General features: G+C 43.4%; 1 pseudogene; it reads left to right on the forward strand.

Annotated features, from left to right (window-relative positions):
- Positions 1–25,322, forward strand: part of LOC132456607 (zinc finger protein 729-like) — a 353,266-nt pseudogene that overhangs the window by 320,912 nt on the left and 7,032 nt on the right.

Here is a 25,322-nt window from a genome sequence, read left to right on the forward strand (position 1 = left end):
TATTGGTAGATTTTACACAATTTTGAAAGAGTTTTTTAATAAATGAATAACAATTTAATTAATGAATAACAATAGAAATAAAACGTTTGGGACCACACAGACCAGACGACTTCATTCTGAACCAGCCTGGTGAGAAAACAAACCGAAATTTCAAGATGGAGTGGTTTGAAAGACATGGCTAACTGCGAGCACAACAAAAAGAGCACTGTTTTGCTTTCCATGCCTTCTTTTTGGAAATACCACTAACGCAGACTCAGTTTGGACCACTGTTGGCTTTAAAGACCTGAAGCATCTGGCGGAAAGAACGGTAAAGCATGAAAGTAGCAGGAGATGGAGCTGAAGGAGATCGTCTTTTTTGTTTAATAAATTATGGAAGTTATTGAAGCTATGTGTCTGTCTAATTGTTTTCTTTAATGAGATTCTTTGGAACGAATAGTGCGTTTAAAATATAATGCAATATTATTATTATCATTATAGGCAACATCTTTGTGTCGTACTGAGCGCTAAAGGATGTGAAATGTATTTGAAATAGGATGTCTGCTCCCTGCTGGCACTCAAAATGCAGCCCATAGTATACCTGACTGGTCTATATACGTAGGCCTACTGTTATAATAATCAGCGACCTCTATTTTTGTGACGTAATATGACGTCATATAAATTTGCCCCACCAGAAATTTCAGGCTAATATCGCCACTGGGTCTATCCACATACTGTGTAACGTGCAATGGTACAGTAGGTCAGGGTTAGCATGAAGGAGGCAACATGCGAGATTCTCCTCACGGTACTTTTAGTATACTATAAGCTTTTGACCATACAACGCCAGGTCTCCACGGCACTATATATTTAACACACAGGTGGAAAGTCCGGGATTCCTGCCTACAACAAATCAGTAACTAAATAACTCATATTAAAAAGGGAGACTTCGATCGCATACTGCTGTTTATTCTAGCCGAGCGAAAGAGCACGCACTTCTTCACTCCTTATCTCGTATAACCAAACAAAAGAGGGAGGCGCCACCTAGTGGCGCTACATATTATAAACCTGACTGTTAGAACTGTACCCCTGAAATCTTCAATAAAGACGTTGTAAACCAGCATCAAAATATGCCCGTTGACTTGCACTAGCCTAGTCTCCAATGATAAAGAACACCAAGGCTAAACTTGGGAATCAGGCCCTATGTCCAAAATTCCGAACTACCCCTATTTTTCAATTCAACGTCCTTATGTACAAGTGTCCGTTAGTATTGTCCATTGCTGAATCTTACAGAAACACCCCATACGAATGGCATATATATATATATATATATATATATATAGAAAAATGTACTCTCCGAAGCACTATTACTGCTGCTGTTGCCGTTGGACATGGCTAAATCTGTTTTGCCTTCCCGCGTGAGAGAGCCAGGTATCCAACGACGCGCACACTCGTTTGACCGCGATCTAGCATCTAGGATCGATTGCTCTTTCTTGGGTCCCCGGATGTTAACACTGAATTTCGTACACTGAATTTTGATGGTGACTTTGGCGGACTGAATTTTTGGACGTTGAAAATATTAGTTGAATATTTTAAGGTTGAATTTTTTTAACATTGAAAAATAAAGGTGAATATGATATATTGAAAATGTAAAGAGTTAAATTCAGAGGCAAAAAATTCAGATAGGTTATTTCAATGCATAAATATTCAGTGCTTATAATTCAATGTGTTTTTATATTCAAAACCCGATGGCACAGATTTACTTCCATATGTGTGTGAATGGCAGTGTGCCTATGTGTGTGTGAATGGCAGTGTGCCTATGTGTTTGTGTGAATGGCAGTGTGCCTATGTGTGTGTGAGTGACGTCAGCGAGTGAGTGGGCGAGCGACGAGAGCGAGCGGTAGCGTGTGTGTCTAGTGAAGAAACAAACGAGTCCGGTAGAAAAAAGTACCCATCCTGTCAATAATCGGTGGCCGCTTCATTCCGACCTATAAGCAGACCAACTGCCGTTCTAAGCACACAAAACTATAGAGACAGGATCACACAGGCTATTTTTTCGCATTTGTCTCACTCTGGATAAATGTCGTTCCTATCGCATATGAGGACTTTGCAGGCTGTGGAGAAATGCAATCCTCCGTAGCCACGGAGATCTGTCATCACAGAGAGGCCATCTCGTCGCAGACTTACGGTTTTGATAAGAGGGGGCGGTGTCAGCAGACTATTATTTAGACAGGTTATTAGCAAATTTCCATCTGACAATTTGACCGGAGAGTTAGAAAGGGCGTATCGCGTTTCTGCCTTCTCACACCGCGAGACAGGTTTGTGGCTTTGAGTGTCGTGATTCCGGTTTCGATATGCATATCGTTACAGCCCTAATAAACATACATTTAAATAGTTTATTTCATGCGTACAAATACACACTTCCTCCTTTTATGCAAACAGTGTATCAAAACAATTGCTTGGTCTTTTTTTCCTCCCTCTGCAGATGACTGCGATGCCTTTGGAGACCGTAGCACGCAGCGCGGCGCCACCTCGGAGAGTCTGGGTGTGGACGCCCCTGGCTCCTCCCACATGTCCAGTCAGTGCGGGGAGCTGAAGATCCTGAGCGTCTACGGTAAAGGGGAGGGCCCACTGGCGGTGGACGGCCATGACACCCTCTTCACCGCGTCAGAAGTGGAGGCCCTGAACTCGCTGTCTGCGGACCACAGCGTGGCCAAGAGCCTGAACTGCAGCGTACGCCTCGTCCGCCTTAAGGAGCTGACTGGGCATCAGGGCGGCCGCAACGGCCGGCCCGGTGTTTTGTGTGGCATGGTTATTCCCAACAATGCCAATATGATCGTCCACATGAGGACTCACTCCGGGGAGAAGCCCTACAAGTGTGACCAATGCACAAAGTGCTTCAGTCGGACAAGCCACCTGAAGATCCACATGAGGACTCACTCTGGGGAGAAGCCCTACAAGTGTGACCAATGCACAAAGTGCTTCAGTCTGAAAGGCCCCCTGAAGCGCCACATGATGACTCACTCCGGTGAGAAGCCCTACAGGTGTGACCAATGCACGAAGCGTTTCAGTCGGACAAGCAACCTGAAGATCCACATGAGGACTCACTCCGGGGAGAAGCCCTACAGGTGTGACCAATGCACGAAGGGCTTCAGTCTGAAAGGCCCCCTGAAGCGCCACATGATGGCTCACTACGGTGAGAAGCCCTACAAGTGTGACCTATGCACGAAGTGCTTCAGTCGGACAAGCAACCTGAAGATCCACATTAGGACTCACTCCGGGGAGAAGCCCTACAGGTGTGACCAATGCACAAAGTGCTTCAGTCTGAAAGACCGCCTGAAGCGCCACATGAGGACTCACTCCAGTGAGAAGCCCTACAAGTGTGACCAATGCAAGAAGTGCTTCAGTCTGAAAGACCACCTGAAGCGCCACATGAGGACTCACTCCAGTGAGAAGCCCTACAAGTGTGACCAATGCAAGAAGTGCTTCAGTCTGAAATGCCACCTGAAGCGCCACATGATGACTCACTCTGGGTAGAAGCCCTACAAGTGTGACCAATGCACGAAGCGCTACAGTCGGACAAGCAACCTGAAGATCCACCTGAGGACTCACTCCGGTGAGAAGCCCTACAAGTGTGACCAATGCACGTAGTGCTTCAGTCTGAAAGGGCCCCTGAAGATCCACATGAGGAGTCACTCCGGGGAGAAGCCCTACAAGTGTGACCAATGCACGATGCGCTTCAGTCTGAAAGGCACCCTGAAGATCCACATGAGGACTCACTCCGGTTAGAAGCCCTGCCTGTTGGTGCATTGTAACGGCAGCTAGAGCGACCCAAGCAATTTGTGTGCACATGCTCAAGCACACGGGCAATGGGGTGCTTTCACACAGGGTAACGGGGCGCTTTGATTGAGACCTCTGTCCGGAATTTGTCGAAATTACTGCTTTTAGTTTTTCTTTTCATCAGGGTTAAACACTTTCCAGCTTTTTGATTCGCTTTGTTTTGCTTTGTTTTCATTTTAGTAATTTATGTCTGTGTGATAAAGAACTTATTTCTCTGACTCTTCTAACGGCAAAATATTGGTAAATGCTCACATTGTTGGTAAATACAAAGGAAACATGTGAGGGGAGTATACCACGAACCTCGCTGAACATACCCAGGCTTCCTTGGGAAAACCTGGTTCGACAGAGACGCAACTCGCAGTCAGAGTTAAATGGTTCCACGACACTCACTTTAGATTCAATTAGTCAAACCAGGTTTTCCGCTTTAGGTTCAATGCGCGTTCACATTAAAGGTGTGTTTATCACGTCATTTGACTCCCTCTTATGCAAAGTGAATCGAGCGTGCGTGGTGTATTATTTTGAATTCCTACGAGGAATTCAAAGTCCAAATCACAGCCAAGGGGAACACGGTTGCCCATAATATGGCTAGGGTAGCGTGCTGGCAAAAAATAGCCGTCCGTGTTAATTCGTAAGTGAAAAGCTTCTGCATATTGTCTAAAAATATCATTTATCATCATGCCTTTTACCCCATAGATGTGGTGCCAGCACGCTCCTACGAACATGGGGCCAAGTCAAAAATAAATATTAAAATAATATTCAATGTGGTAAGTTGTAAGCATCCATTTGAATAATTTCAGGTGAATCTAGCCTATGATTTGCAATGGCCTAGGCTCCAACCTTTAGTCACATGTTGATTACCTGCAGCAAATAAAAATAAAACCAATAATACGACTGGGAGGAGGACCGCTCCCCCGCCCTTCACCACTAGGAGGAGCTGGCTCTCGCCAATAACGAAGGTCGGCCGATGATGGTAGGAGTGGAAGGGGGGGCGTCCTCTGACCCCACTGCCTCGACTTCCAAGGCCTTTGTAATGAGTATGTATTCATGTATTGGCAATGGACATCAATAATTGTCTTGCTAATCAAATGTGAAATGATTAAGTGTAAATTAATTGTGTCATTTTTAGTTGAAGGTACAAACATTAGTTTGGAGGAGCTGCCGACAATCACCAATCAGAGGTATATAACTACCAAAGCAAAGTGTCACCTATTCTTCTAAATGTTTAAATCCTGGACAGAATGTCCTATAATAGGTTTCCCTGATTCTTGCAGGAGACTGTCGGCCTGTGACTCCAGGGCGACAATGGAGGTGATTTTTCTGAACAATTCTCAGAGCTATAGTATGAATTTGTAGAATAAAAAATGCCTAGGCCTAATTGTGTCACAGACATAGCGGTTATGTGTATGAGGCTGATGGTGGGTGCTGCTGAAGGTGAATGCTGCTGATAGTGGATACTGATGGCTGTGGATGCTGCTGATGGTGGATGCTGATGGTGGCTGCTGCTGCTGGTGGCTTGAGCTGGCTGGGGCCGGATAACACTGCTGCTGCAGGTCGCTGCTGCTTGAGGCGATGGCTGCTTGAGCTGGCTGGTGGTGGCGAAGGATGGTGGTGTCGCCTTCTGCTGCTAGTGGTGGCGGCTTGTGCTGGCGACGGCTGTTGGTGGTGGCGACTGCTGCGATTGTTGTCCTTCCTTTCGACCTGATGCACTTTACTATCCTTAACCTCAGCCTGATGTTTGTGGAGTATTTTCTTTGTTTATTAATAACTTATAATATTCCTCCCTGTTCCTTCACTTTGTTCTTGTTTTACAAGTTAGATATCCACGCACACCTGTTTACACATTTGTTGTTCTTGTTGCACACATGACTAACATTGTTTTATCTATTGATACCCCCTGGCTCTACTTTGCTGTTCTTGTTCACTTACTGTATGTTTGCTTTGTTGTTCTTAGTCCTTGTTCCCACTTGTTTTTGGTTCCACAAACCTCAGCCTGATATATCTGGCATCTCAAACACTGGGTCCAGGGCCCCGTTTCCCGATAACGATGTAATCGCGAAACGATCTTACGATCGCTCGTAAGGTCATTCTCCCGATCGATAATTTCTTCGGAGTGTTTCCCGAAACTCCTCTTAACGTGAACGCGCATTCGCTGCACTCACGACGATCGTAGGATTGTACCTGTCCGCTGACATGGTTCTGAAACGGGCTATGACGCAGGGGGAGACGCAGGAATGTCACAGGAAAATGGGGTTAAAAAGGGTTAAAATATCTCCCCATCAAGGCCCACCGCAGAGTAGCCTATGAAAAGAATAGATTGCAATAATATGAATGCTAAAGATATTAAAACACAATTGATTAAGCCTAGGTCGACATATCAGTCCGAATCCTGAACGCACTGTGCATACATTTATTCCCGGCATTTCCCCCCTGAACTAATTCCATATTACAAAAATCCAAAATAGCTTGTGTGACAACTACATTTATCTTAGGCCCCGTTCACACAAAGCCGATTTCATGGCGAAACCGCAAAGGTCTTGGACGGTTCGGTCATGGCGAAACCGCAAAGGTCTTGGACGGTTCGGCCTTCCGTACGCACGAAGCCGGCGAATCCGCTGACCAAAACCGCAAACTTCCGAAACCACCCTCGGAGGTGGTTTCAAATCTACCCGGTTTCGTTTTTTGTACGCCTGAAACCGCAAACCATGCATCATCGCCCCACCCCTCGACCTCTTAGCCAATGGCTCTTTAGCCCGCGGAGTCTCAGAAATCACATGCGAGCATGCGCATAAGGGCAGCCTTATGCGCATGCTCGCCTCTTCTTCTTATTTCATTTCTTCTGGATTTCTGTACCAGAAGCAGCGCCCCTTATGGGCCTGGAATGTGTACTACAGCGTTTCTACAGATCTACCCGGTTTCGCTTGGCTTCGTCTTTACGGAGATACTCCGAAACCGGATAGATCTAAACCGTAACGGTTTCGCCCGTTTCGGCTTCGTGTGAACGGGGCCTTAATGTGCTGAATTTTTAAACATATAGGCCTATTTTGCGCAGCAAGAGAGCCGACTTTATCTGATTCCGCATAAGGTTGCATTGATTGGCTCTCTAGTATAGAATATTTGTAGACATTAAAAATGCAACGTTCCATTCATACATTATCATTCAAACGCGGCTATTGCTGACTCGATTAGGAGAGCTTCGATCCTGCCCATATTGTTGGGCAGGATGAAGTTGGCTATAGGCAGGGTTCAAGTTATGGTTCCATCTCTGTGGGGGTCTCTTAAAGTTGTTGACGGTGGGGGGAGACCGTACCGGCCTTGCGCTGAATTTTGACGGGGGGGGGGGGGGGGGGGGGAATATAGGATGTAAATATGGGCTATTATGACACGGCTCTTCTCAATGCCGTGGAACGCTCCGTTCACTTGCATGGGACCTTCACAACAACGCCAGCTTCTTCGGCTGCTAAGCGACGTCGACGTCTTTGGCTAACTATTTCTCTGCTGATCAACTTTATCAACAAATAAATTATAAAAAGACACCTTGTGAAGTCAGGCTATTTTTTCGTTTGGCAAGTAGCTGCTCATAATCGAAAGCTCCCACTGCCTCCCACCTAACTTGAACCCTGGCTATAGGTCTTTCTACACTGCCGAGCCGGTTCGGTCGCAGCTTATTGGCACGCCCGGCGATTTCACCTTCTTATCTCGAGTTTCCTGTGTTAAACCGAGGGGGTCAAATCCCCCGTTCGTCACGGTGCGGTGTTTCTTGGTTCACTGGGGAAGGCGGGGCTGTGCACGGAGTCTCTGACCTCTTTAGAATAATTTATATTATTGCATACTCCCGAATGTTTTATTTTTTTTATGAATGAAGACACCCGCATGCAATCATGAGTTCACTCTATAGTAGGCTAACGATGCTCTTAGCGTCCTACGAGTACCCTGGAGCACTCGTTAGCTACGAGCGTTTTCAATACATTCGTTACCAACGATGCTTTCGGGAAAAATGTGAAAACTGTACGATGCTCGTACGACCCACTCTGCGATCCACTTAGGCTAACGATGCTTTCGGGAAACGGGGCCCGGCTTTACTTGGTGCCTACTCTCTTTGCAGCGTGCCGATGTTAGGCAGTGGAATCTGCATTTGCTGCAGGGTTTTATAACCAGTGGTCCATTTTACTTGTATTGCTTTTTTAATTGTCTCCTTTCCTCAGCGCATTCCTCTCTTGTTAACACAATATTCATCCCTGTTCCTTCACTTTGTTGTTGTTTTTCAAGTTGGACACACACACACACACACACACACACACACACACACACACACACACACACACACACACACACACATTCTTCTTGTCTGACCCATTGTTTAATAAAAAAAATACTTTCATTTGTTATTCTTTAATATATGTGATACTTTTGATTCTGATTTCAGAACAGATGTAGTAAGGTTAAGCCACTAAAGTCAGTAGCCTAGTGCTACCCATGCTAACACGAACGTGAAGCTTTCCCTCAAACTTAACAACGTATCTGTGTAGCTTGCAGTTGTCACCCTACCACTCCAAATGTAAAACTGACGTTTACAAATATGCAACAATGGTCAGAAAAGTACTTGTGTTTTTTAATATATATTTACCATTCAATATTGCAATCGCTGCTGGCAGTCCCATTGAAGAACACGGCAGCGCGGCCTGTTCTTGAACTATACAGGCTTACATGAACCACGTGACGACCCTGCCGGCGAGATCAGAGAGTGTCGCAACCATAGACATATATATTAACTAGATTCCTCGTTCTAGATGCCGCCGTCGGGCATCTAGTTAATAGATATATCTATGGCCGCAACTCTTCTCGCTCTATTCTATTCTCTGTGTGTCGCTGACGACACACAGGTCTACATCTCCACCAAACCCACCGCTGCCATCCCCCCCACCTCCGTCATCACGTGCCTGGAAGAGATCCGGAGCTGGTTGAGCAGGAACTTCCTGAAACTCAATGGAAACAAGACCGAGGCCCTGCTCATCGGATCCAAATCCACCCTCACTAAATCACAACACACCCCAGCTCCACTCATAATTATCGATGGATTCCCAGTACCCTTCTCCTCCAAAGTCAAGAGCCTCGGCGTCATCCTGGACAACACCCTCTCATTCGCACCCCATATTCACAACATCACCCGGACTGCATTCTTCCACCTCCGCAACATCGCCAGACTCCGCCCATCACTGACCCAATCCAGCACTGAAATCCTAGTTCACTCATTTGTCACATCACGCATAGACTACTGCAACGCCCTCCTCACCGGACTCCCCACCAAACTCATCAACAGACTGCAGATCATTCAGAACTCAGCCGCCCGGATCATCACCCGCACCAAATCATCTGACCACATCACCCCTGTCCTCATTCAACTTCACTGGCTCCCAGTACACTACCGTATCCAATACAAAACCCTACTCCTCACCTACAAAGCTCTCCACAACCTAGCCCCCAGTTATCTCTGCGACCTCCTCCAAGAATACACTCCCTCCCGCTCCCTCCGCTCAACCTCTGCTGGACTACTATGTATCCCCACATCACGACTCACTACAATGGGTGCCCGGTCATTCAGCTGTTCAGCACCCAGGCTCTGGAACTCCCTCCCCCCACACATAAAACAGTCAGACACCATTACAACCTTCAAGTCACAACTCAAAACTCACCTGTTCAAACTCGCACACAACGTCTAACTGATCACTGTTTTGATTGTTTTGTTTTTTTGTTTTGTTTTGTTTTGTCTTGTTTTTGTTTTATTTATTTCTTATTGCTTATGTTTATTTATTTATTTATTTATTTATTTTTTCCACAATGTCTTGTTTTTTAAAAAATGTATGATGACTATATGCTCTGTAAGGTGACCTTGGGTGTCTTGAAAGGCGCCTCTAAATGAAATGTATTATTATTATTATTGCTTTGGCAGCATCTTTAGACAGATGAGGAAGCCGGGGCCAATACGTCATAGGCCACGCCTACTGGATACAAACGCAGCGCGGGAGTCAGATGAGGTCAGGAACATATGGCCGTCCCGTTGCTAGAACACGGCAGCGCCAAACATTTCACTGACTACTGCTTCCTCAACTTGGGCCAATACAAAGCTGGACTTGCTCAACGTCTGAGAATCAAGTCTGGATCAGTACCAACTCTCCTCGGCTCAGCTACAAACCTCGAAAAGGTAAGTTAACTAACGCCATATCATTGTGTTGCTTTACTGTAAATGGTTACCTTGTTAGCATTATAATGTTGCTTTAGCATTAGCGCTACAGCCAAGTTATTGTCGCTAATGTTAAGGTAGATAGCATCAGTTATGTGTGTAAATACCATGGACCTATTATAGAGAAAGGACAGTGGACTAATACATGGCCGCCCATTCATTCCTATAAATACACACACACTGTAAGTCGAGTGTGCATCTCAGCAAGCATGGGGCATCACACGAGAATGGGCACAATTCAACAAAGGGGCTACAGGCACTGATCTCTACTGCTTGGATACCAAGGGAATGCAATGTTTAACAATGTCTGCTCACCATACTACAAACTATTGTATTTTACCGGTGTTTCAGTTCAAGTGGTGACCGGTTTAACTGGTGACTTTCAGCCGAATGCTTCGCTTGTTGTCGTGGCTACGCCAGATGTTCGAAATCGGGACCAGACACGTAGCTGTCCTTGCGATTGCCTCTTTGATTTGTTATTCAATAAAATGTCAAAAACATTACAATCTCATTCGTTTTTGGAGTGTAATTGGAAGAAACTTGTCACGTAGAACCGTTCTAAGCCGAAATAAATGGAAAATGAATGTTTAAAATATGATACATTACGGGATTCGAATTCATACCATTGGGGAAAAAAAATATAACAATCCGCAATTCCATTCCATTGTGCCGTTGACCCACTGGGAAAATATCCGCCGTAGTATAATACAATTCGCAAATACTTCTTGAAAACACGAAAGGCAGCCAGATCAACTTGTGACCCTACTTTTTATGTAGTTATGACCATGCATTGGTCGCGTTTCTAAAAAATAAGACGCCTTTACATCCAGTTAATCCAAACCTAATGTTGTGTTGCCCTCCGCTCTTGAAGCGTGGTAAGGTTAGTTTTATATTGGACGTTGGATATTCGACGCATTCGAAAAATCTATTTAGCACTGGCTTCGATGGACGAATTTGTGTCAAACCTACTTAGATGTGTTAATACAAGGCTTACCTATGTAAAACAAAGCACCATTTGATTTTATAAAAAAAAATGTAATGTTAAAAAAGGCTATAAATCTATTTTGCGGCTTGACCTTTTGACCTATCCATATCAAAACACATCTGGTGTAATCAACTAACTGCCCCACACATAACACAAAGCTTATTTTTTCCAAAAACCCTCGTTTTGATTTTATACAATTTTTTTAATGTTAAAAAAATATTTATAAAATCAAAGGGTAGGTGTTTTGAGAAAATAAGCTTTGTCTTATGTGTGGGGCAGTTAGTTGATTACACCAGATGTGTTTTGATATGGATAGGTCAAAAGGTCAAGCCGCAAAATAGATTTATAGCCTTTTTTAACATTACATTTAACATTTCTACCCTCTTGTACTCCCAGTTATAACTGGTTGTTTACGGGCTAAAAGTGTACATGAAACGCACTATTATAGCCATGTTTTCCCCTTCTTAACACCTGATTCAAATCAAAGGGTTATTAGCAGATTTCTGAAGCGCTTGATGTCATGGTATTGAGTTGATGAGGGGCTGGGCGATATGACGATATATATCGTGTGATGAAATAAAAATGTCTATCTTTATTTCGTCTTGTCGCAAATCACACTCTTTACGGTAATATTTTACGTCATTTGGACGACGCTTTACATTCTTCCACATTCTTCCACATGGCACTTGAACGCAACACAAACAAACATGGAGGAGAGTGAACGTGACAATTCTGAATAGGAGAAGGACTCCCACGACCAGCCAAGACAAAGTCAGCTGGTACCTAAAAGAGGGGCTACGAAATAGGTCTTTCCATGTGGTCACTTTATATAAACTACCGTAATTTTCGGACATTTATAAGACACGTCTTTTTATTTTATTTTTTATAACGTGCAGCAGAGGACATTTGGAACGCAACATCAGCTGTTCGCTTGCACGGAGAAAAACTAAGGAACTTCAACCTACTTAGGCCTACTAATTAACTTTCAAAAGCTATTAAATCTTCAACAAAATATGCAGATACTGAAAAAATCGGTTCCAGGGAGTATATAGGGATTATTAATGTTGTTTTTGATGTTTTTTTTTTTTTCTGGAATGAGTATTCGAATATTCGCTCGGAAAAACCAACGAGTATTCGAAGCCTGAAAAATGGCATTTGGGCCAGCCCTAATGGTAATTAAACATTAAAACACCTGTGGTTTATAATCCAGTGCGGCTTATGTACGCATCATTCAATTTAGCTGCTGCGGTTTATACTCCGGTGCTCCTTATAGTGCGGAAAATACAGTATTTATTCATCGAATTTACAGAAAATGTGCTATATCGTTATCGGGATATGAATGACCTATATCGGGATATGATATTTTGGTCATATCGCCCAGCCCTAAGATGAACTATAAAATATGTAAACAAATCAAGGATGTAATATCATTTCATAGAACTAATTTTAAGTATTAGGCTAATGTAATTCACTAAACATGCTTCTCTTATATCTTCTTACAACTTGCACCTGGAATACATACAAGGTAAAAATTTTAGTGCTGATTTTTCTTTGTTGTCTCTACGCAGGCCAGCTCATCAAGTGCTTGCATTCAACAGCTTCTCTCAAGGGATGTTGCCTGCCAGACAGAAAACCTGGAAACGCATATTTGTAGGCACAAAGCTATCCTTAAAGTCTATGCAGCGCCATTTTAAAAGTGAAGGTGTGTACATTACTCATTGAGTATTTTTTTTCTTTGATTTGGTAGATTCGAGGCAGCATAGATTCTAGGCTGATACTAGATTCCATCTGCGCTAAAAAGCCTGGTCATCTTTGGAAAAGAATCCGGACCAGAGCCCTGCTAAAACACAAGTTAAACTTGGGAGTTGCATTTCAAAGATGGTATCAGTCAAGAGTCCAGAAGGGTTTCAAGACAGATGCCACATGAGCTGGTTTATCATTCTCAAACATCTATGAATTCATAATGCATGAATGTTAGCTGATCAGCTTAGCGGGAAGGAGACGTTGTTGTTTTTTAGTGTCAAAATAGAATTATTGTGCTTGCCTCGCATGTCATGTTGTGATCAGATCACTTTGCGCTGGTGTTCGTTGAGTGTCCTTAACCTGGCCAACCACTTGAGCTTTGAGTCTAGGGAGGAGGTTGTTGGAGGAGATGTCCCTCTCCAAAACTGTGAATCTTTGTCAGCAGTTCCCATTTTAAACCCTCTGTGTCAATGTTGCATGCATTTAAAGAGTTTCTTTCACGTGTACAAATACACAATGCCTCCCTTTATGCGATATCTGAATGTAAATATACTTTTTCCTTTTTTACTCCCTCTGCAGAAGACTGCGATGCTTTTGGAGACCGTAGCACTCAGCGCAACGCCACCTCAGAGAGTCTGGGTTTGGACGCCCCTGGCTCCTCCCACATGTCCAGCCACAGCGAGGAACTGAAGATTATGAGCATCTATGAAAAAGGGGAGGGCCCTTTGGCGACGGACGGCCATGACACCCTCTTCACCGCGTCAGAAGTGGAGTTCCTGAACTCGCTGTCTTCGTGGCCAAGAGCCTGGAGCGCGGCGAGCGGCTGGTCTGCCGTGAGAAGCTGAGTGTGCAGGTTGGAAATCATCTTCTTATTCACCCTCCAAAAGAGAGGCTTCCTCTTTTACAACTCTAAAACAGACCCATTGAAAGCCCACACCTTTATGATTCAGTAAACCTTTTTACACCGCCAAATATGCCCGTCTTATGCACAATTTTTCCCCTGTGTGATCCGCACGTTTACACTGACCGAGGTAACTAACCCTCTCTGACCCTACCCATTTTGGCGGTTTCATTTTGATGTGACTGCGATAAGACAGCTTTGCGGTTCTAGGGGCGAGGCTTGGGTAGAGGTGTTGCTGCATTGTCTCTACAACAGAGACGATGCAGCGATATCAACATGAATAGTTGTAACTGGAGAGACGGTGAAATCCGCAAGCTGCTGACCATCATGGGAGAGAAGGTGATGCAGTCGCATTTAAAGAAGACGAAAGATGGTCGATCTAAGAGAAAGTACCCGACAAACTTTCCTTACAATGCTTCGTCAGCAAAGTGGTTAGCAAATAAAGAATATTTGGGGATTTTTGCACTTGTGAATAGTTAATTGTGTTTTAGCCTACACTCAGATGTGAACTCATTCTTGCATGCAAGGGTCTTGAATCAAAAAATATAGATAAATATTTTTTTGCAATTCATTGTAAATAGTCCTACTCTCCGTGTGTAGGCCCGCCTTCTCCGGTGTACCAAGAAAGCCAGCTCCGAGACGAAGGGGGATTCTACCCCCTCTTTTACACAGGGAAGACATTGAAATTGCAGGGCGTGCCAAGCCGCGACCAAACCAGCTTGGCAGTGTAAAAATGCCTAATCTGTCGGTAGTGGGGGTTGACAACTATTCTGTGAAAATGAAAGAATATGTCTTGTGTGTGTTTCCTTATTTATGTGGAAAGCAGCAGACCCCAGACACCATTTCAATCAAGGTTGAAGAGGATATTGGTGGAGGCATGCCCGCCGTAGGTTAGTAATACACATTGCATCTATGCAAGAAAACAACCGTGATAAACTGAGAATGTACTCGATTCTGCCTTCTCAGCAGGAGCCTTTAACCCTTGACCATCCAAAGGGCGACATGGAAAATGCATAATCAACAAATAGAAGTTAGAAAGAATTTCAAAATATAATTCTTCCAACACACAAGTGTGTACAAAGTACATACTGTATATCTTTGGTGAAAATGATTAATTAAAAACATTACTTTCTCTCTTTCTCTGTTTTCCTCTCTAAAGAAGAAGACGATGACATCAGAGACTGCAGCACGCAGCGCGGCGCCACCTCGGAGAGTCTGCGTGTGGACGCCCCTGGCTCCTCCCACATGTCAAGTCACAGCGGGGAGCTGCGCATCCTGAGCGTCTACGTACAAGGGGAGGGCCCTCTGGCGGTGGACGGCCATGACACCCTCTTTGCCGCGTCAGAACCGGAGGCCTTGAGCTCGCCGTCCGCAGACCACAGCGTGGCCAAGAGCCTGAACTGCAGCGTGAGGCTCGTCCGCCTTGAGGGGCTGACTGGGCATCAGGGCGGCTGCAAGGGCCGGCCCGGTGTCTTGTGTGGAAAGGTTATTCCCAACGATGCCAATATGATCGTCCACATGAGGACTCACTCCGGGGAGAAGGCCTACAAGTGTGACCAATGCACAAAGTGCTTCAGTCTGAAAGGCACCTTGAAGATCCACCTGAGGACTCACTCCGGGGAGAAGCCCTACAGGTGTGACCAATGCAAGAAGTGCTTCAGTCAGAAAGGCCAGCTGAAGACCCACATGAGGACTCACTCTGGGGAGAAGCCCTACAAGTGTGACCAATGCACGAAGGGCTTCAGTCGGAAATGCACCCTGAAGATCCACATGAGGCGTCACTCCGGGGAGAAGCCCTACAGGTGTGACCAATGCACAAAGCGCTTCAGTGTAAGTGGACACCTGAAGCTCCACATGATGACTCACTCTGGGGAGAAGCCCTACAAGTGTGACCAATGCACGAAGTGCTTCAGTCAGAAAGGCCACCTGAAGATCCACCTGAGGACTCACTCTGGGGAGAAGCCCTGCGTGTGTCTGCAGTGCAACGCCAGCTACAGCGACCCAAGCTCTTTGCGAGTGCACATGCTCAAGCACACTTTGACACGGGGTAACGGGACGCTTTGATTGAGACATCTGTCCTGTATTGGTTTAAATTACTGCTTTTAGTTTTTCTTTTCATCACGATTAAACGCTTTCAACTTTTGATTCTCTTTCTGTTTTTATTAATTGATGTCTGTGTTGAATAACTTATTTCTAGGACACTTCTGACAGCAAAATAATTGATTTAATGTAGAGTTTGATCAGGGGTAGATACAGGCAGCGAAGTTACCAAGCATACATTCAATGAGACGATGGGTGTACATGATTCTTATAGGAAACGTTGACATCGTGGGTAAATACAAAGGAAACAAAGGTCAGGGGGAGGGGCCTTCGTGGAGTTTAGGATTGGCCAGAGGAGAGACCAAGTTAAATTGCAATTCACAATATGGGTGTCGTGGAAATATCAATCATAACTATAAATATACAATCACATACAAATTATATTAACCTTGTTTATATAATTATTACATTAGAAGGAACTGTATACATTCTCCCTGTAACTTAAAACAAATCCCTTCCTCTCTTAACTGAGAGAGGTTAAGTAAATTCATATTCAGGGGGGAGCCAGTAAGTCTGGTTTGGTGACCAGGCCAATCGACTGACTTCTTTGTTGTGTAAACTGTTTACAGCCATGTCTTACAAACCTGCAGACATGACCAATATCCACCCATTGTATTACAAATTGACTTGGCCTAAGGTCACTCCCACTCCCTACATACAATGAAAACGTTCCCTATAAGAATCTTGTTCACCTATTGTTTCATCTAATGTGTTCTTGGTAACTTTTGTATCCAGTACTTTCCCATGATCATGCCTTAAGATTAAATCAAATATTTCGCTGTCCGACGTGTCCGTGAGAGAACTTTCTCTTCATCAATGGGTGAAGTGGACATGGCTGGAAGACAGTTAAAGGAATCTAAACAACAAAGAAGTCTGGATTGGCCTCAGTATCAAACTTGGTGCCCACAGTTGCAAATGCAAACTATCTTAACACCTTTCAATTAGAGAGGGCGGGAGGTATCTCTAGGTCCATGGAGAATGCCTAGAAATTCATTGAAATTGACAAATTATTCAAACAGGGTTCATATAATTTGTATATTAAAGTTATGCTTGATATTGCCACAACATTGTCATTACCGTTATCTTTGTTATTATAAAAAGCCTGCAAAGTTCACTTGTGAAATAGACTGCGTTTGACCCGCACGTTATACATGATTGTGTTAATTCCACTTACCTTTCCATTCTGTGCGCTTAATGCTAACTACCTTGGATGGATTGTATCATAATAGGCGATAATGGTTGAAGATGATCCATTTTAAAAGGTCCCTGGTTAAATGTCTAGATCTCAGTGATGCTCAGTTTATGTTGGTCCTCCCTCGAGAAGGCAGCATTATTCTAACGGGACAAAGTCAGAAGATTCCTAGCATTGGTCCCCCTTCACTCCCTGTTTGCAGCAGCGGCTGGTGATCCAATTCGTGGGTGGGGTGCAGTAATGGACGGGGGTCCTCTTCAAGAAAATATAGAATTGGTTTCTGGGATGCCCACTAGCTAAAAATGTATTCTGATTCATAGCCTACATCCTGACTTGCAGGGCCTGGACAAGCCTACACTGCTTTCACTTTCACTCCACTAGCCATTGCTATTTGACCCATGGTTGTTATTCTGATATTAATAATAATAATAATACATTTAATTTAGAGGCGCCTTTCAAGACACCCAAGGTCACCTTACAGAGCATATAGTCATCATTCAAAACTATGTAAAACAGACTAGGAATAAAAGGAAAACAGAGGTTAAACATGAAGAATAACAATAATTAATAACACTACGCCTAAAGTGAAGGGAGGACCTCACTAACCACCACCAATATGTAGCACCCACTTGGGTGATGCACGGCAGCCAATCGGTGCCAGAACGCTCACTACACACCAGCTTGAGGTGGAGAGTTAGGGATGAGGTGGAGAGTGAGGGAAAAGAACATTTAAACACTATCGACCATATTTAAACACTATCGATCACAATTAAACAATATCGACCACATGTAAACACTATCGACCACATTTAAACACTATCGACCATATTTAAACACTATGGACCACATGTAAACCCTATCGACCACATGTAAACACTATCGCCCACATTTAAACACTATGGACCACACGTAAACCCTATCGACCACATTTAAACACTAACGCCCACATTTAAACACTATCGCCCACATTTAAACACTATGGACCACATTTAAACACTATGGACCACACGTAAACCCTATCGACCACATTTAAACACTAACGCCCACATTTAAACACTATGGACCACATTTAAACACTATGGACCACATGTAAACACTATGGACCACATGTAAACCCTATCGACCACATGTAAACCCTATCGACCACATGTAAACCCTATGGACCACATGTAAACCCTATCGACCATATATAAACACTATCGACCACATTATTATTATTATTATATTGAGGCATATCATGATCAATGTCCTATAGTGTTTTACCGGAGTCTCAAGGTCGATTTCAAATGCAGTTTGGGACCGTTGCATATATATTTTTTATATGCTACATACCAAAAGACTTAATATGTAATTTACTCGTTCCTTTTAAGCATTATATTGCATGAAGAGTCCAATTCCTCCACTGAAATGGGTGTGTGTGTGTGTGTGTGTGTGTGTGTGTGTCCGGTGTGTTTGTAGAAAGTTCCTAAAACAGAGGGAAACTTTGAACCAATGCAATAGGTTTAAAATTGTTTGGTCCCAAAGCTTTGATTTCTTTTAACAAACGAGCTGAACATCATCATCATCATCATGATAATAAAAAACTGTCTCATTTGAACTTCATTATTTATTGCTTAGGATTTTTTCTTGAATTTATTCTGTTTGTATTATTTTTAACCATGTTTAATTAAAAAAAAGGAAATTACGGGGAAAGGTTACCTCCCCTTCCTCTTATTTTGCCCGCCCACATTATTTGTCCCCCGACCGCCCATGAGAAAATGAGTTAAGAACGTGTACACACAGTTCTATGCTTGAGAGACACCGTGGCTTGCAAACGAGCGAATCAGCGCAGTTGCTCAGTGTTTGGATGTACAAAACCTCGAAAAAGTAAGTTAACTAACACCATATCATTGTGTTGCTGTACTGTATGTGGTTACCTTGTTAGCATTATAATGTTGCTTTAGCATTAGCGCTACAGCTAACAGCCAAGCTACTGTCGCTAATGTTAAGGTAGATAGCATCAGTTATGTGTGTAAATACCATGGACCTATTAAAGAAAGGACAGCGGACTATACATTGCCGCCCATTCATTCCTATAAATACACGCACTGTAACTCGAGTGTGCACTTCAGCAAGCAAGGGGCATCATACGAGAATGGGCACAATTCAACAAAGGGGGTACAGGCACTGATCTCTACTGCTTGGATACCAAGGGAATGCAGTGTTTTACAATGTCTGCTCACCATACAACAAACTAATACAACTGTATTCTACCGGCCACTGGACCGCAGTAGTTCTAGCGTTTTACTGATGAGGAGATTGACCTGTTAAACTCATCCTGAATACATATGGTGCGTTCCTGGGAACCCGTGTTTTCGCCCCCTTCTACCCTCTTGTACTCCCAGTTATAGCTGGTTATTTACGGGCAAAAAAGTGTACCTGGAACGCACTATTATAGGCATGTTTTCCCCTTCACACCTGATTCAAATCAAAGGGTTATTAGCAGATTTCTGCAGAGCTTTATGTCATGGTATTGAGTTGATGAGATGAACTTTAAAATATGTAAACAAATCAATGATGTAATATCATTTCATATAACTTATTTTAAGTATTAGGCTAATGTAATTCACTAAACATGCTTATCTTATATCTTCTTACAACTTGCTGCTAGACTATATACAACGTAATTAATTGAGTACTGATTTTACTTTGTTGTCTCTACGCAGGCCAGCTCATCAAGTGCTTACATTCAGCAGCTTCTCTCAAGGGATGTTGCCTGCCAGACAGAGCACCTGGAAACGCGTATTTGTAGGCACACAGCTATCCTTAAAGTCTTTGCAGCCCCATTTTAAAAGTGAAGGTGTGTACTTTCCTCATTGAGTATTTTTGTTCTTTGATGTAATAGATTCTTGGCAGCATAGATTCTAGGCTGATGCTAGATTCTATCTGCGCTAAAAAGCCTGGTCCTCTTTGGAAAAGCATCATGACCAGCGCCCTGCTAAAACACGAGTCAAACTTGGGAGTTGCATTTCATAGATGGAATCAGTCAAGAGCCCAGAAGGGTTTCAAGCCCGATGCCACATGAGCTGGTTTATCATTCTCAAACATCACTGAATTCATAATGTATGAATGTTAGCTGAACAGCTTAGAGGGAATGACACGTTGTTGCATTTTAGTGTCCAAATAGAATTATTGTGCTTGCCTCGCATGTCATGTTGTGATCAGATCACTTTGCGCTGGTGTTCGTTGAGTGTCCTTAACCTGGCCAACCACTTGAGCTTTGAGTCTAGGGAGGAGGGTGCTGGAGGAGACGTCCCTCTCCAAAACTGTGAATCTTTGTCAGCAGTACACATTTTAAACCCTCTGTGTCAATGTTGCGTACATTTAAAGAGTTTCTTTAACTTGTGCAGATACACAATGCCTCCCTTTATGCAAATAATGTATCAAAACAATTACTTTTTCCTTTTTTCTCCGTCTGCAGAAGACTGCGATGCCTTTGGAGACCGTAGCACTCAGCGTGGCGCCACCTCAGAGATGGTCGCCCCTGGCTCCTCCCACATGTCCAGTCACAGCGAGGAACTGGTGGTTAGCAAAATAAAGAATATGTTTGCATTTTTGCACTTGTAAATAGTTAATCGCGTTTTAGCCTACACTCAGATTTGAACTCATTCTTGCATGCGATGGTCTTGGATCAAAAAAAAAAATACCCAGGCAAGACATTGAAATTGCACGGCGTGCCAAGCCGCGACCGAACCAGCTTGACAGTGTGAAAACGCCTAATCTGTCGGTAGTGGGGATTGACAACTATTCTGTGAAAATGAAAGAATTTGTCTTGTGTGTGTTTCCTTCTTTATGTGGAAAGCAGCAGACCCCAGACACCGTTTCAATCAAGGTTGAAGAGGATATTGGTGGAGGCTTGCCCGCCGTAGGTTAGTAATACACATTGCATCTATTCAAGAAAACAACCTTTATCAACTGAGAATGTACTTGATTCTACCTGCGCTAAAAAGCCTGGTCCTCTTTGGAAAAGCATCATGACCAGCGCCCTGCTAAAACACGAGTCAAACTTGGGAGTTGGATTTCAAAGATGGAATCAGTCAAGAGCCCAGAAGGGTTTCAAGACAAATGCCACATGAGCTGGTTTATTATTCTCAAACATCAATGAATTCATAATGTACAGGGGTTGACACTAAGGTTTCAAAAGCACTTGCCCATCGGGCAAGTACAGGTCAGGTTCAACTTGCCCGAATGTAATGTTCACTTGCCCAAATTATAATGAGAATCGTGAACGGGCCTCTTTTTGCCAGGCACCCGGCCTGGTTTTGGGGGGGCTCAGAAAAATCATCCTAGCTCAGACTGAAGCTGAATGTTAGCTTCCACACATGTTGTGTTTAAAAAATAACAAACTTCTCTTTGTTTACTTATTTATCGAGCGGTCACATCGTGCCATGAAGTGATTTCAGTTCACAGTTGCAACCTATTAAAGCTATCGCCAAGTTATATGTAGACCTGCATGATTTTATGCAAATGTACATAACTAAATGTCAGAGGTAGTAGCAAAGATATGTCTTTTTAACTTTCAAGTTTCTTGTAGCTCTAACTGAATAATCACAATCGCGTTTCTAGTAGGGTTGTCAGTCACGATACTGGATTTTCTAACTTCAACACTATGGAAAAAGATCGATATTCTATGCCATTTTCGATATCAGGGTAAAAAAAATTTTCAGGAAAGAACCTACCCAAAGTAAATAGATTATATCTCCACAACTGCAAGGGCGATAATGTCATCTTTGGGCCAAAAGAAAGATTGTTGTGCAAGTGAAATATTCAATGGGGATAATACTTGGTTAAAGTGAATAAAGCCATGGAACACAGCATAAGTGGAAGATAACATTTCCACCTGAAATAATTATCAGTATCAGTTGGTCGTTATCAGTTGCGAGTGCTGTCTTACTATGAGACACAAATAAAGGTAGATATCTTATAGGGCTGTAACGATACGCGTATCAAACCGAAAATCGCGATACTCAAAGCCACGAACCTGTCTCGCGGTGTGAGAAGGCAGAAGCGCGATATGCCCTTTCTAACTCTTCGGTCAAATTGTCAGATTGAAATGTGCTTATAATTTGTCTAGATAATAGTCTGCTGACAGCGCCCCCTCCTATCGATGCCGTAAATATGTGACGAGATGCCCTCTCTGTGATCACAGCTCTCCGTGGCTACGGAGGATTGCATTTTTCCACAGCCGTCGAAGTCCTCATATGCGATATGAACGACATTTATCCAGAGTGGGCCAAGCGCGAAAAAAATTGCCTGTGTGATCCTGTCTCTATTGTTTTGTGTGATTTGACTGGCAGTTTGTCTGCTTATAGGTCGGAATGAAGCGGCCACCGATTATTGACAGGATGGGTACTTTATTCTACCGGACTCGTTCGCTTCTTCACTCGACACACGCGCTACCGCTCGCTCTCCTCGCTCGTCCACTCACTCGCTGACGTCACTCACACACGCATACGCACACTGCCATTCTCCCGCACACACATATGCTACTTGTAACACTATGCCTCGTTATTGCGACGTTCATGTTTTTCCTCATCTATTGAAGGTTAGGCTATTAAACATGTTGCATTCTATACGGCCTGATTATGTCATTATTTAAGCTACATAGCCTAATAAGAAGCGCTAATAAGGATATTTGAATAAACCAACCAAACAGTTAAAGGGGCCCTATTATGCCTACCAGCAAAAAGCATCCTCCAACTGCAATCTTTGGTTATTAATTTAGCTATACTTTAATAGTATTCTTTCGGTTCAAATCTGTTCAGTGTTCCAAATTATTTGTTATTAAATGTTACATTAAGATAATTGGTATTTAAGTGTTGTTTAAATAAAATGCTTTTTAAATTTAAAAGAATCGTGGGATGTATCAAACCGTGGGTCAAAAATCGTGATACAAACCGAATCGTGAATTTGTGTATCGTTACAGGCCTAATATCTTACAATTTTGACACTTGACACCTCTATTTAAAGTTCAGGGCAATCGAATGCACCAAGCCAAACACTCGCAAATAAATATATGGCCACTAGATTGCGCTGAAGAATATTTTTTCTCATTGAAGGCAATTTACCTATTTCCTAAGAAACCTTCTCTTATTCATTGATTGAAAACACCATGTTAAGTTGCAAAATTTGGCCCAGATACTGGATAATCTGTTTATGGTGGTTTTATTCGATCAGAATCAACTTTGTGGACAAAAATCACAAAGGTAATACTTCATTTTTGGTTGTTAAAAGAAAAGGGGACGTTTCTTCTTAAGTTGTTTGCGAGAATGATATGGTTTGGATTGTTGGAATAAGTGGAGGCTCAGCTTTCATGTAATATATACAGTAGTTTGTGAGGGTCCAATTTCATGAAAAAGATCGCTATTGCTGTGTGCATGTGCACAGTTATGAAACCCAAAACCGTGTTCTTGACTTTCCTTGATAATTTGCCTCAATCCAAAGTACTTCCAAACTGCACTCCTCCATCACTACTCCATTTTCCTTCTACCTAAACCGTTCGCGGAGGTGCTGCACTTGAGATGCTAGCTGTGTTTGCTAACCTTTAGCGAATGTCAATGCCAGAGACCGCACTGCGAGTGAGTGACAGAAGGCGGGGCTATATTCGCCCTGAAGCGATGCGTGTCTGTTGTTAACTCGCTTTCCGAGAGAAGAGAACACAGCGCGCTGATCAATTGCAAATACTTCTATGTTTTGTGGAACAAAAGGTTGTTCTGCAGTTTCTAAAAACATTTGAATAAATAGCTTTTATATTAACATCCACCCAAAATCCACTTGCCCGTTCGGGCAACCAGAAAAAATCTCAACTTGCCCAAACATTTTTTTTACTTGCCCCGGGCAAGCGGGCAACCGTTAGTGTCAACCCCTGATGTATGAATGTTAGCTGATCAGGTTAGAGGGAAGGACACATTGTTGCTTTTTAGTGTCAGAATAGAATTATTGTGCTTGCCTCGCATGTCATGTTGTGATCAGATCACTTAGCGCTGGTGTTTGTTGAGTGTCCTTAACCTGGCCAACCACTTGAGCTTTGAGTCTAGGGAGGAGGGTGCTGGAGGAGACGTCCCTCTCCAAAACTGTGAATCTTTGTCTGCAGTACACATTTTAAACCCTCTGTGTCAATGTTGCATACATTTAAAGAGTTTCTCTCACGTGTACAAATACACAATGCCTCCCTTTATGCAAATAATGTATCAAAACAAATGATTTTTCCTGTTTTTCTCCGTCTGCAGAAGACTGCGATGCCTTTGGAGACCGTAGCACTCATCGCAACTCCACGTCAGAGATTCAGGGTGAGGATGCCCCTGGCTCCTCCCACATGTCCATCCACACCGAGGAACTGAAGATTCTGAGCGTCTACGGAAAAGGGGAGGGCCCTTTGGCGACGGACGGCCATGACACCCTCTTCACCGCGTCTGAAGTGAATGCCCTGAACTCGCTGTCTGCAGACCACAGCGTGGCCAAGAGCCTGGAGCGCGGCGAGCGGCTGGTCTGCCGGGAGGAGCTAAGTGTGCAGGTTGGAAATCATCTTCTTATTCAGCATCCAAAAGAGAGGCTTCCTCTGTTACAACTCTAAAATAAACACATAGAAAGCCCACACCTGTATGATTCAGTAAACGTTTTTACACTCCCAAATATGCCCGTCTTATGCCCAACTTCTCCCCTGTGTGATCCGCGCGTTTACACTGACCGAGGTAATCGACAGGCTTTATTTCGCACCCCTATTAACCCTCTCTGACCCTACACATATTGGCGGTTTCATTTTGATGTAAATGCGATAAGACAGCTTTGCGGTTCTAGGGACGAGGCTTGGGTAGAGGTGTTGCTGCATTGTCTCTACAACAGAGACGATGCAGCGATATCAACATGAATAGTTGTAACTGGAGAGACGGCGAAATCCGCAAGCTGCTGACCATCATGGGAGAGAAGGTGATGCAGTCGCATTTAAAGAAGACGAAAAATGGTTGATCCAAGAGAAGGTACCAGAAAAACGTTCCTTACAATGCTTCGTCAGCAAAGTGGTTAGCAAAATAAAGAATATGTTGGGATTATTGCACTTGTAAATAGTTAATCTCGTTTTAGCCTACACTCAGATGTGAACTCATTCTTGCATGCGAGGGTCTTGAATCAAAAAAATTACGTATATATATTTTTTGCCATTCATTGTAAAAAGTCCTCCAGCGTGTAGCCACGCCTTCTCCTGTGAACCAAGAAAGCCAGCTCCGAGACAAAGGGGGATTCTATCAGCTGGCAGGGTAAAAATGCCTAATCTGTCGTTAGTGGGGATTGACAACTACTAAAATGAAAGAATATG

Source organism: Gadus macrocephalus, chromosome 4, assembly GCF_031168955.1.
Source record: "Gadus macrocephalus chromosome 4, ASM3116895v1".
Classification (NCBI taxonomy): domain Eukaryota; kingdom Metazoa; phylum Chordata; class Actinopteri; order Gadiformes; family Gadidae; genus Gadus; species Gadus macrocephalus.